The following is a 14,729-nucleotide window of genomic DNA, read 5'->3' on the forward strand; positions in this document are numbered from 1 at the left end:
GTGTTTGAGCTGAGAATGGAAAAAGGGAAAAAAGAGAAAAAGTTCTCTAAAGGAAAGTTCAGATACATTTCAAAGCACTACAGCTCCAAAAACACCAAAGGAGTTTTATCAAACTTCCCAGAAAAACTTTCCTCTGAGAGGAAATAGGGCAAGTGAGATTTCAAAGGGAGAGATTTTTTTTCCTGGGGTGCAGAGATGATGGCTGAAAAAACTCCAACCCTGAGACTCCTGAATGTGCATTTGTCCTGAGCTGTACGTAACGTGGCTACTGTCAGGCTGTAATTAAGACGAGAATATGCACTAGGTTCACTGACTAAAGTCCTGGATTAATCTTGGATATAGTTGAGACCCTAGATTCACCCAAAGCAGCTGAATTAACACAAAGCACTGATTCACCAGCCCTTAAAAAGAGTGCAGCCTTTTTTTATTTTTTATTATTTAATTTCTCTACTAATTAACAGCAGGTAGTGAATAGGAAAGTGTTTATCCTCCCCCCCCTCAGCTCACTACCCTGCTGTGTTATGACAGATGGAATGTTAATTAACATGACCTGGCAGATAATATTTAATTCAAGACAGAGTATCACGGAAACATCTGACTGCCTCAAGGCTGGTCACCTACCAGGTACACCCTGAAAAACACCTCCCATGTGCCGTCCTAGGGGCACTGACAGCTTTCAGTTGAGCTAATCCAGAAAAAGGCTCAAGGCTGTGCTTACACTAGGTTTTCTGGCTCCTTTTGCCCTCACTGCTGCTCTCCCTGGGGTGGGGTGCGAGTTAGCTGCCTGGCTTCACCTGCTGTCTCTCCCTGGCCCCTCCAAGCCAGGCTGTGGGCTTGTTCAAGCTGCGTTGTCTACCTGAGGGCTCTAGAGAGGCGGAAGCCACACGCTGAGGGGAAGGACTTCCTCAGAGAGAAGAAGTTTGAGGAGCTGCCTCAAGAGGGTCAGTCCCTGGGTGACCACCCTGTTCAACAGCCAGGTGCTGTGTCCTTGCTCCATGGCCCATGTGCCTGGCCTCCTCCTCTCCCTCCTCCCTCAGGCGGGCCCAGCATGCCGTCTCCTTCACCAGACGTTTCACTGAGTGAACACCACTCGCTCACCAGTCTGCCCAGTATACCCAACATTCCCAGTGTGCCCAGCCACAGTCAGCTCGGGCCAGAGGCCTCACAAGCTGCCAGGGGGCAAAACCCGGGGGCACAGGCACTGCCACCGTGGTGCAGCCGCCATGACTACCCCCCTGCCACCCTCGCCTCCCCTCCCTGCCCCACCCTCCTCCAGATTGGTCCACCTGAGGCATGTGTGGTGTTGCGATTGGCTGGCTGGGCAGCGCATGTGCTGTGATTGGCTGGCCGTCCTGCCAGGCGTCTGTGGGTGTGGCAGGGCCTGCCACCATGACAGGAGTGGGGCGAGGGACGGCGTTGTAGGGGGCATGTTGTGGGCCCGGGGCTGTGCGGGAGGAGGGAGACTCCTCCTCCAGGACAAGCAGAGCCGATGCTGTACGTGTTCAAGTCACCGGGACAAAACCACGTATTTTTACATACCCAGGTGACAGCACTGCATGCAGCCCTGTCACACTGACATTATCGCCCCTCGGCGCTGCTTATAACACTGTGGGACCGGTTTGCTCTCCCCGGTGCAGACAGAGCCAGCATACCTGGGGCCGTCTCCTCAGACAGAAACCGCAGGGAGTATTTAAAGAGAAACCACACAGAGTATGACTTTACGAAGCCTTAGACTAATGCCAATACATCCACGTGGTTGCAGAGTAAAACAACAAACAAACAAACATTCAGTGGAGGCTTTTTAAAGGTCTGTGTTGCCACAGAAAGACTTGAAAGGGGATTTGACTGAAAACTTGCCGTGAAGAAAAGCACCTGACTCTTCTATTCTCCCTCGGTGGGCTCCAGCCAAGAGAAGGCAAGGAGGAGGCAAGCACTGAATTACAGGTTACCGTATTATTTTTGTAGTAATTGGCGTATGGCTATAAACACCAGTAAAAGAACAAACTTGTTCCTTAGGCCTAATGCAGGCACCAGGACAACAGCTGCTTGGAGACCGAGAGGTGCCGAGCCCCTGTGCGTCCCCCGCCAGCAGGGCGACAGGCTGAGCTCCGCGGGAGCTGTGAGTACACAGCGCCCTGCATGTCGCACAGTTTTTATACCGAGTCAAAATGTGAGCGCTTCAGTGTGAGATGCTGAGTCTGAGCAACTCAGCTGTGATTTTGAGATGAGAGTATCCCTTTAAAATAATGCTATTCATGAGCAAATGCAGGAAAGTATTGACATGGTGAAGAACCTTTGCAAAGCTCCCCCCAGCCCTGTAAGTACAAGATCGGACTTTCTGTTACCTTCGAAAATACTAATTTAGCAGATGAGTTACCAGATGCTGTCTGTTAAGGGATTTGGGACAGTAATTTCTAATACTTCTAACAAATATAAGCAGTGTTATGTGTGCGCGCACACATACACACACAATCACACGTCTTGAAATGTAGGAATCAAAAAGCTTCTCTATCTGCAAAAAACTATATACTGTTATTGCCAGGAGCAGCCTTTCTGACCACAGATATCTAAAAGATAGAGTGGTCTTTGGGTACTATTTAGTTCCAAAGGGGCTATAAAAGGCAGATGGTCTCATTAGAAACAATTTATGCATATATATTTCTAGGAGTTGAACACTGCCAGAATAGGTTTAGCTCTTTCACCATACCAGGAAAATATCACCACTTGCAAATGTTTCCAGTTTGCAAAATAATGACCTATCCAAAGTAGCTAAGCAACTAATTACTCAAATACTAGAAGGTTATATGCCAATATTATCACATTGTTGGTCTCCTGGGCAAACAACTTCACATTCCTCAAACTGCCATATAGTGTCATTAGAATGTGCAGGAAAGTCCTTTCTTAATAGTACAGCAGCAGCAGCCCCAATGCCCCTGTGCTTATGCCATCATTTCAACTATTATTTCCAATCTCCAAGTCAAATCACTTATTAATTAGAGAGGCAACTCTAGCAAACCCAATTACCCGCAGGCAATTTCTTCCCAGATGTGAAGCCCTTCTTGGAGATGGACCACGATCCCAGTTGCTGGGGAATGTTTGCGATTTTGCTCTCCAACACACCAACCTTTACACTCAACCCTGGCAATACCTCTCGCAGACCCTGCCTGCGACATGTCTGCTGGATGCATTCCTCCTTCAAGCTCCAAATCCTAGAGAATTCAGCCTATACAGCCTCAGGATGTGTAGAGACAGCCATGTGCAGGCATGTGTACTTTTAAGGCCTGTACTCAATGTCTTTGAATGTTTCTTGCACAAAGAAAGCAATGATGAATTGTGTAGAGAAGTGGGGTTGGCTCAGGAAATTGCAAAAGACAGCAGTTTGGTTGCTGGATTCACTTAAAACAAATAGATACTTCTGATGATGAATTTTTCATCAAAAAGGTGGAGAGAAGCCCTATTTTGGTGGGGAGTGCTTTTGTGGAAGATGTGTGAGGGACTATGTGGAGCACCGGGTTTGTATGCCTTTGTCTCTGCTTTTTAGGATGGTCTGAAGATAGTGTGTGTAGCAACAAACATGAACCATTTTCCCCTATAGATTAGTCACTAGAGGGGCCATCACATGTGTTTAATAACTACGCCCCGCGTGCAAAGATTCCTTTTGTGGAACTGGTGCATTAGAGTTGTATGGTGGTGTTGGAAGAGTGGATGTGGTGCCTATAGCCAGGCTATGGTGTGTCTCATATTGCATGTAGGGTGCCAAAGAAGGAGAGAGCTTTTTGGCAACATCGGGTCTGTCCTTCAGAATAGTTGAGGAACTAATAAATACTTGGGTCTGTATCAAAGAGGTTGCATATGGGATATGGGGATGGAGAAAGAGAACAGGTAGGGGGATTAGGAGGATGTGCCTGTTTTCTCCAGGTAGCCTTCTTATCATATTCTGTCTTCAGATTGGCTGCATTCCAGTTCAGACACTCCCCTGGGAGATGGTCACTGTCACTAATTATGCCCATACAGAACAGAAGTGTCCTCAAGACATGAAACTATAGACAAATCTGTGTCAGCATAAGCAGTTGCAAATTATGGTCTAGCTTCCTGAAAATAGCCTTGCTTTTGCCAGGTGCTGGTATGGTACCCATCCTCACAGCATCCAACAGCCTCAGTTTGTAATATATGTCTACACTACCCCAGAACTGCAACAAAATATTTTGCCATCACCTTCTCTCCCACACACACTTCAGGTACTGTCCCAGTCATCTTCTGCTCACGCTGCTGCCGTGGACCTGCAGCCTCCCTTGTAAAGAAGCTGGGATTACCCAGCCGAGGCCATGTGCCTTCATTCTTCTCACCTTGCCCTGAGAGACAGGGTGATGCTATTTTACAGTCTGCAAACTCAAGCACAGAGGCTAGTGGCCATATTCTAGGATATTTACGCATCAGTGTCACGTGGAAAATCTGCAGCACGCAGGGACTTGAATCCATATCTCCTAAATCCAAGGTTAGTAGATTAATCATTTCCTTTCAGCCATCTGTCCAACAGCAAAGTATTTCTGAATTTGTATTGGATTTCTCCAGGAGGAATTAACCACTGACATACTTTTACCTTACAGGTGATGTAAAAATACAAAAAACAAGAAAAAGATAAAGAAAGAAGAAAGTACTTAGTAACATCATAGATATGTATAGCTTAAACCATTGACTTAATCTGACTCCTCCAGGACTGATCCTCAATTTGCTGCAAGTTGTATTTGCTAGAAGAAAACAAAATGTGTGACACCACTGAAAATAAGTAACTAACTTACAGAAAAGTTACCCTCACCAAACAATACAGGAAAACATAGGAAAAAAGGGATGTAAATTGAAGCAAGCTCTCCCTGTGTATTTATGAGTCAGCCTACCAGATTTCTAGGAGCAATTTCCAGTTGTACACCACCAATTGAATAGGTGCAGCATAAAGCACCCAGTATATCTTTATGTACTGGTTTGTGCTCTCACCCATGTGAGGTGATCCCCATAGCAACATACTGCCGCGGCAATACAGAGCCTCTAAAGGTCAGCCTAGAAAACAACAACAGTATTTCACAAAATCTCTAAAACAAATACTATTTTATTTCAGCGACATGGAAATTAAACACACTCTAAATTCTATCAGACCAAGGACATTCAGGCCTCCTTTCAAAGCATGACAAGGAAAGCTCGCCAGCCTTTCTGTACTATGAAGAATCCACCTCATAGACACAACCCGCCAGTGAAATTTCTGATAAAAAAGAGTTGGACAGAGTATAACTCTGTCCTTCTTGCACAGGAGTAAAAGCTTCAGGTCTAACTTTTACAGTCATTCGTACTTGATGAAATAAAAGATTTATGCAGAAGATCTTAACCTACAGTTCTGCAAGCATTTACTACTTATCCACAGGGAGGCCAGCAGTGGCAACCACAAAACGCAACCGTACCGATCCTTTCTCACACTGAGCACATCAAGGAAGACACAAAATCCTTATCTAAAATTGGGAAACCAGCTAAGTAACATTTACTCCAACAACTATAAAACAGTGCCATTTACAGAAAGTTCATACCTCTTTTAGCAACTGTGCCAAGGGGGTTTTTTAGTTATTAATGGACTGTCAGTCAATGCAGCTCAGATATCTGAGTGATTGGGAAGGCTCAGGTGTGGGCACAGGAAGTACAAACTAACCTCACATGATGGTTGTGTTCAACCTTTCATTCACAGAAGAAACCTCTCCTGACATCTTTGACTTATGATCAGCTGTTCATATGCCCCACAGAGCTGCCCTCCCCTTCAGAACTGTCCTCTGCTGCTGTGGCTGCTCAGGGTAGGGGAGAGTCAGGAATGAAGAGCTATGGGAAGACCAGCTATACCCATAGCATCTCTTGGTGTTAGCCCCATCTAGCAAACCAGCTGTAAGCAGCTAAGGAGAGAGTTTCTGAAAGCCAGTGTGCTTAGTTCTTGGAAAGCAAGAGCTCTGGAGGGAGAGATCATTGCTCCCCAGTGACCCTGGAGATGGGAAGATTCACACACCTATCTATTTTACACTGGAGGGTTATCTCCAGAAAGGTCTCCTTTTCCTGTTCTGTCTGCTCCTGTCAGATCTGTCTCTGTTAAATCAGCATTACTGGCTCAGGACATGAGCTACAGCCAGAGGCAGGGGCAACCAAATCAGGTTAGGACAATGCAAAATTAGGTCTCAGCCACAAAAAAAAAAAGAAAAAAAAAAGAGAAAAAAAGAAAGGAAACCCTGTGCATTTCAGTGCTTTGAGCTTGAGCACAAAATATTCAAGGAGAAGATTCTTTCCCTTTTCTTCAGCCCTTGTCTTCTACTTGGATGTGCAGGGGCTGTGAAAGCTCCAAAACCAGACATTGAACACTCCCCTGGTTAGGACATCATAGCAGGACACTATAGCCCAAGTTGCTCTTTTCTTCTTCTCCACCACAAGGCCCAGGAGTGCTATGGGAATGAGGAGTTTCTGCAGGGCAAACTGCAAGGTGCCTGGGGAATGAAAACCCCCTTTATGTTGGAGCAATTGATTTTTGACAGAGGGCTGTGCGGTTCTTTACTGCAGCCTGGGATCAGAAGGGCGCAACCCCTCTTTGCCTCCTTCTTCACTTCAACTGTGTGTCCTTTTCTGCCATTCCCAAAGTCAGAGAAGAGAATTTTGGCCCAAGCCTTTATAGAAGATAAAGTCTAAATGTCAGGTGCCTCCCTAGGCAAGCAGCAAACACTCCTTTCACCACAGAGCACTAGAGGATGAAAAATTAAATCCAAAAGAAAGCATGAACCATCCATATATCACTCCCTAGGCTTCACAGTACTAACCTCTTACCAGTGCAACAAACATCCTGTGCTCAACCTGAGAAACAGTCAAAACACTAAAACATTTAAAAGGCAATAAAACAGGTCAAGGAAAACAACCTTGACCACAGAAGGTCACTTGTAAGGAAGTGACCTGACCTTGTGACAACAGAAAGGGCATAAAGTGGGGTGAAATCTCACCAAAGGCACTACCCATGGCCAAAAACTGGAGATGGAAGCCAGGGAAAACCAAGGCAGAGCTCATTACGCCACCAGTGTGACAGAGAGAGAAAAAAAAATAATTTTATAGTCTCCAAAGTGCAGGAATGCATAATGCAGCCCACTGCAGTGCTAACAATGATAAGAGATTTTGAAAGTTAATTCATCTGGTAAGGCAAGAGGAGAGAACAGAACAGCTCTGCATAATGCTATCATCTCTAGTACTTACTGGTTGTTGTGTCTTCTTGCTTCTGTTTGGTGTGAGGGACAGCTCTTGATCTATTTTCATACAGCATTAGATGCAATGGGATCCTCGTGTGTGTTTTGCTGCAAAAATAGAAATATATATTACAAATTTTTTTTGTTAATTAGTTAAATACAAGTGGACAAATGAATAAGCTGAATAAAGCCCTCAGCAGTCTGAGTCTCCATTCTGGGCAGACTGCATCTACCTCTAATGAAGATCTAAGGGATCTGCTTCTTGATTTGGTAACCACAATGTAACTTGCTCTGCCAGTAGAGCACTATTGACTTGGACAGCATGAAAATCCATATGGGATGATGTGTGCATGTACTCATGGTGCCTGAATTGCACAGTTTGGGAAGTCACTCCTGTGGAAGCACAGGGGCTATATTTGGAATACTTATAGAAGTATGTACTGTCTGTAAAGTATATGGGTATAGAGCTAGTTAGGAAGTGCTTGGGAGATATGCAGCACAGCCCTGCAGCCAGGACTTGTGTGTTTGCATATGCAGAGCAAGACTGGTGGAGACATATATTCAATTCAGAGCATTTGTTTCTGCCATAGGATTTGTCCATTGTAGAGGTATTTGAGAACAGCCTGGATGGTAAGTGTCAGTGGGGCATGGGCAAGTGGTGAGTACAGATGAAGACCTTGTGACACAGCGTATAATGGAGCTGGCGTGTGACTGAGGCAAATGCAGTTGCAAGATTGGTAACAACATTTCCTAAAAGGTAGCACGCTGGCTCGTGACTGGGTTTTTAGGCCTCCCTCCACTAACAGTCTGATCACACCGCCTTGCTGTCTTTCCACAGTCTCCTTGCCTGTAGGAGATGGATTATACGTACCTCTGTTGTTCGTGCTTCTGGATCTATGGGTGTGTGCACGCTTCAGCTGTGTGTGGCTGTGTTCGGGAGCACAGGGGTATATGTAAGGTGTGGAGTAAGTCTGGTATGCAAAGGAGGCCAAAAGAGAGGGAACCCCTTGCACGGTATGAGGTGCTGTCTGTGGCAGTGTGTAGCTGAAGGGTATGTCTTGTTTATATTCTGGTGAGGCTTGCAGAGGCTGGCCCTTGTGTAAAGGATTACCTGAGCCCTCTGTATGAGAGAGGCCGTGTGTGAGGGAAAGAGGGCATGCAGGAGGCTGCAGAGGGGCTGTGGGTTAGGGAAAAGGTGTGCAGAGGTGGAGGCTGCTGGGCCATATGGCCAAGTGGGGTGTGCCCACGGGAGTGAGCTGTGATGGGGTGCATGGAAAGGTGTATAACCCTGACTGTGTGTATATGGATATCAACAGCAGGCACTTGGGAAGTGCTGACTCTGGAGGAGTTGGTGGGGGCTAGCTGGAGAGGGGCTGCGGAGAACTAGGGTGTGTGGGGGATCAGAAGGCTGTGGGGGGCTCTCTGTAAGCCTGTCTGCTAGGGTAAGCAGTGCCACAGGCAGGGCACGGGGAGCAGGGCAGTGCGAGCAGGCTGTGGGCAGCCCAGGCAGGATGCAGGTGGCAGAGGCAGGGTGCAGGCAGGCCAAGCAGCGGGGCAGTGCAGGCAGGGTGCAGGCCAGTCCAGGCTGTGTTGAGCCCCACCAGCGTGCTGACGGCAGCAGAGGCGGCAGCACGGCAGCGGGCACTGAGCCTGCCATCCACCCTGACTCTGCTGCCATCCAGAGCTGTGTGGGCAGGGTTGGGCTGCCTGCAGGGGCACTGCCCTACACGGGAGCGGTTGTGCGGCTCAGCCCTGTTTGGAGAGGTGCCCTGCCAAGGAGGGGTGGCCGTGCCCTGTGCCACGCATCACTGCAATACTTGGCGGTGCTGTAATTGCCACCTCTGGAGGCCGTGTCCCGTCTCTGGCAGGAGTATAGGAGACTTGGCAAGCCAAGGAGAGTACTCACTGTTATGCATCTAGGAATACAACCCTCACCTCCTTGTCGCGCGTATTAATCCTCATAGCTGTCCCTGTTAAGTGCTGTTCCCTTCTCATAAAGGGGAACTGGAAGCTTAGAAAGACTGAGTGACTTGTTCAAAATATTGGGCAGAACTAGGAATGGAACCTAAATCTTTGAGGACCTCCTGCTGTCCTTTAACCACAAAAGGAATCCATTCCTTCCCGGTATGCTTGTGCAATCCATTGTTTTAAAATTATGCCCTTATGAGGTTGCACAGATGTTGCTGGGGGTTACATTAGATGTCTAGAGTGATCACTAATGGGGAAGATGTGGAGGAAGGACACAATGCAACTTGGGTCTCCAAGGCTCAATGTGTTTGCAGGAGGAGCATGAAGTGGAATCATCACAATGCTCCAAGTGAAAGACCCTTTTCCCCTAGCCCGCTATGATTTTAAGTCATACTGAAAATCTGTGCCAGAGATTAAAGCAAAACTGATGCTGATGTTCAGTCATACATCACAAGCCCACCTTCTTCCCCAGTTAGTTTACTTTCTGTAAAGAGACAGAGTCCCTTTATCTGCCATACAAGAACGTCCCCCACTGCTACACACTGACTGTCCCTCATCCACAAGCTCATTGGGAGGTTCCACTGGGAAAGTAGTGTCAGTAGAAAGATACTTTGCCTGGTTGCTTTCTCTACCGACTTTCCCCCTTTAGGTGGACATTAACTCATCACAAACAAAATTGTATGTTCTCCTCCACCAGCAGAAAAGAGAAAGGAGGGATAAAGAAAACTGGAGAAAAATAAATGATTATGTAATAAAACAAATAGAAAAGGGGAACTGAATGAGGGTGAAGACATCCATCCTATAAGAATAAGAAGTTAGCTACAGGGGGATGCTGAGCAGATGACTTGTGCCAGCACTGTCATTCTCTAAAAGGGTCAGAGAGTCTGTAAGGTGCCCAGTGATGCAAGCGCTGCGAGCTGTTGGAGACATGACTAGCAAGAGAGTAGATGGGGACTTTCATCACTATTTCTTCTGCTGGTGTTGTAGATGGCCTCCACTTGGCTTAGTGGAGGATGAGGAGGAGATCCTGCAACTGCTTACACTTGAGGTGGGAATATTCCTTCTCTCTCCTCATCAATGTTACTTGCTCTTAGGTTTGTGGCTTTTCTTGGGCAGTAGCACAGCAGGATATTCTCCTGAGGAGTATGGACTTTCCCCAGCAGCTTGATCAACTGTGGTGGAAAGGGATGGTCCTGGACTTCTTGTCATGAGCAGCATTTGTGGCCATCTGTGAACCTCAGCCCAGTTCCAGCAGAGCACACAGGGCCCTGGGCTGCTGGACCTTGGCTTGCTCAAAGTAGCTGCTCTTACAGACCGATGACCCCGTGGCCATGATAAATGGCAGCCCAGCCCAGGAAGAGCAAGCTTAGCCTCAAGCCTTGCCTTGCTGCTCTGCTTTCCATGGTCCCACATGGTGACTCACACTTCCCCACTGCCACTGCCTGCATAGGGAAATCGAGACCAGGGTCTGGCTTGAAAGGGCCCTTGGCCTGACCTGCTCCAATAGCCATTTATGTTCTTACATGCAATATTAAAGCAGTGGTACCAGTTCTCTTGCAAAGACTTCTACACTTGACATTTTTTGGCCCGTAGTTTCCAAGAAAGTGATTGTAGCTTTTCTCTTGCCATTACCACCCATTCTGGTATAGTTATTTCTATTGTCATGGTACTGGAGCACTATGGAGCCCCTCCTCTTCAGATGGTGTTTGTGACTTGTCTTCTTTCAGGCAATACCTGGACAAGAGAATGGAAAGATAAGAGATCAAAATGTTATTTCGTGTGTTAAGTTTTGTGAAAAAGTGGGAAGAACAGCTCCAAACCCTACACTTTTTGTAGTACATTTTGGTTTTGACTTCAATGTTTGTTTGAAATCCTCCCTCAGAAAGCTATATCTTCCAAGGAACTCCAATATCTTGAACAAGGTGAAAAACCTTGGTATTCCCCATCCCCTACTCCACCCTCTGTCAGTAAAATCTGTGGGTACTGAGCAGTAATCAGAGAGGTTTTTCTTTGGGGTAGAAGGTGCACAAAGCACACAAGATCAGAAAGCTTTCTTAATGTTGAATTTGAAGTTTGGCTCTGTGCTAAATTAAAAGAGAACTGCCACCCAAAGAAAGGCGAATAAAGAAACCAGCATTTGTCTAGTGTGTTGGTCTTTACAACTCATGAGTTCAACACTAATGAGTTATGGGTTGGCCCATGAAAACATAATGTGTAAATTAGGAATTTAATGATGTGTAAGATTAAAAGCTGTGCAGGGTTGCATTTATTTAAGGCTGCCATCTTGTGTTCAAAGAGGAATTACTTTATCAGACAATGTCCCTTTCACTAGGTCTAAATTGATTCCGTTATGCATGTTATGGAGGGTACTCAAGTGCCCGAGACTGCCAGCTGACAATATTTCCCACTAAATGCCCTTTCTGTTGCACTGTTTGCAGCTTCATAATAGCAAACATACTGTGCAAGCCATAATGGCTTCATCTTAACTTCCAGAAATAAATAAGTGCAGATTTCCCTCCCCACATCTCTCCCCATAAATTTAGTTGCAGGAAAGCTGGGATTCAAGACAAGAGATGTAAAAAATAAAGTTCTTATTGCTTCTCAGTTTGACTTGCTTTCCTGATACTTCATTGCCAAGTCTTCTACACCCACCCAAAACCTCTTCCCTTTAAAAAAACCCACCAAAACCCAAACTAAAACCCAAACCATATTAACCAGTGAGGAGGACCTTTACATGTCCATTTTTGTTGCACTGTGTGTAGTTAACTTCTAGCTGCTTGCTGGATGGCATCATGGCAGTATTTTGCAAACCAGGAATCCTAGTTCTCAAGTCATGTTCTGCTAATGTTGGCAATCAACATGAGCTCTTTCAGGGGCTTGATACTGAGCCAAGCTAGAGTTTCCTGGGATGGCCCAGGGACATTGTGGGAAGGGCTCAGTCTGTTTTGTATGCCCTGATCAGCACAGCTTAAAGTTGCATAACTCCCTGATGCAGGAAAGAAAGATGATGGTTGAGTGTCCTGCTTATCTGCAGTGCCTTGACAGAGAACAATTCCAGTTTGATGGTTTGATTTGGTTCATGTATGTAGCAAAGCTTTAAAATAAGGGCCAAATCAGCTAAGGCATTCAGGTATCTAGTTAGGTATGCTGGAAGGCCCATGTTCCCCACTTAGCTACTTCCTGAGCTTGTGGGCAAATTCCACTCATCATCCATTGGTTAGAGCAATCTCTTAACAGTTGGAAAACCTGTTTTCAGAGCCTCGCCCTGCCTAATTTGGGCAGATCTAAGCATTTTTCCTAGAAAAGTGGCCTGACCATCCAGCTATTGGCTATCCCAATCAGAACCCATCACAACTGTATAGACGGATGAAATATTAGGGCGAAGATGGTTGCTAACTCTGTGATCTCGTGGCTAGGGCATCTCCTGGAGCTATAGCTGAGCAAGATGCCAGTCTCTACTCCAAGGAAATGTGAAGTGAAACAGCTCCATGAGGAGAGGCTGCACCCATAGAAGTTCAAGTCTGGACCAAGTGGAGTTTTGAGACAAGTGTCTCCCCTACCAACGAGTGTCCTGAACCCATAGTGAAGAAAATATGATGGATGGTTAATGATGAGGCAGTGGAGCAGAGTGGTGAGTCCTAGAGAGGATAAGCTTCTGTCACCAGTCCAAAGTTGGGAGTTTGATGCTGTACATGGGATGTGGTCTAAGTCTTACCCCTTTCATTAGTATTTCCTCCTGACTAGTGGATGGGGCTTTGCATTTAGCATTTGAGCTACCGTGAATGCCTTTTTCAAGCTGTGCATGTTTCCAAAGTTGGGTTCAGATAGGACAAGTTTGGATCTATCTTTGTTTCCAGCTGATCAGATGTGGATGACCCCAGCCTGAAGCTGTCCCTATGTTTGTGTTCCATGCTCATGTGCAATTTATTCCTCACTGCATATTTACAGGAACCATTACATTATTTTTAACAGCTGAACAGTACAGCTTTTCATACTTTACTTGTCTTCTTTAATTGGAGTAGAGACCGTGCCTTACTATCTGTTTATACAGTGCTTAGCATTGAGTTGCTCAGAGTCTCAGGGGCAAGTTCAATAGATATATTGGGATATAGAAGGATATCTGTAACATGCTAACAAGACACAGTTCATATTCCTGTTTTCAGCCTCATTTTCTAGGGACACAAATGTTACACAAACACACTGTTTATCTGTTAGTCCACAACTATGAACTTTTTGAGCCCACTGGTCAGCATGGAATCAAATTTGGCAGAGAGCAGTGACGATGGCAGTACTTAGAGGAGGAAGACACCAATTAGTACTCCCACCAAAGAAAAGCTGAAGAGAAGATGTTACCCACACTGTTTGGCATCTGACAGCTCCTCAGTCCAAATCTATGTATTTCTGGTTGAGTCACAGCATGTGCTGTCTCTTGCCAAGCTGAAAGGCTGGAAAAGTGGTGTGAGGGCATATGTGGACATGGTAGGAGTCACACAGGACGGGAGGTAGGTGCCATGGAGAGGAAAAGATGACCTAGCTTGGGTGTTTAAGAAACATGGAAGAGACCTGAAGCTGTAACAGGCTGGAGACTACAGGCTTGGGAGGGATTTGGGGTGCTACAGTGGAGATAAAGTTTTAAGTGTCATAGGGAGGAAGTTTTGAGGTGCATGACCCAAATTTGCAAGGTTTCATTAGTTCCCCTGCATGTAGAGCAAACCACATGTGACTGATGTATTTAGTTTGCAGAAGTGTTGAGACAATTTTTAAAAAAGGTTTGCTGTTCTGTCTGTAATCTAGTGACTGTTGTTTTATAGAAGTTCTTATGAGGGAGACAATTGCTCCAGAAAGCTCACAGTAATATTTGTTTATTACCTGCACTATGGGAGTCTGAGCCTCCAATGCAGTAGGCGCCATGCAAATATGCTACTGTTACAGTAAATGCAGAAACACTGTTGGAGGAGGCAGGGAGGCAACTTTTTCCCTTGAGTACTTTATACAAAATAAGGATTTGGTGGTAAAGCAAACAAATTTAAATGATGCCCACAGGGAAAAGCTTGGTTTTGGCTGGGAGAAGCTGGCTTCAATACCTGCTATATATAAAAACCAGAGTCAACCAAAACATTCCTCTGGGCTTGCTTCTGCCAGTTCCTAAGGTATCCAGAGGAAATTCAATGTGGACTGAAAACCAGGTTACTACAGCGGTTGTTCATTTGCAAGAAGAGCCTGAAATCCTGTTCTGAAGCTGAACGCCAAAATGCCTTGGCAGTTCAGTCATTGACTGGCATTCCTACTCAGCCAATGTATGTGACTGCTGCTCTGCTGCCTATTTTTAACAGGATGCAACTATTTATCATGTTTCTGGCTGAGATTTTTATAGTTGAGGCTCCTGCCATCCATCAGCTCCAGACGATTTATGTGGAATAAGGGTTTCTCTCAGGATCGCTTTGAGCTCTCCAGACTAACAAACTGGCATATGACTTTGCCACCAGATCTGGGGAGAACTCAAATGTTGCAGTG

The sequence above is a fragment of the Strix aluco genome, chromosome 2 (assembly GCF_031877795.1).
Source record: "Strix aluco isolate bStrAlu1 chromosome 2, bStrAlu1.hap1, whole genome shotgun sequence".
NCBI lineage: Eukaryota > Metazoa > Chordata > Aves > Strigiformes > Strigidae > Strix > Strix aluco.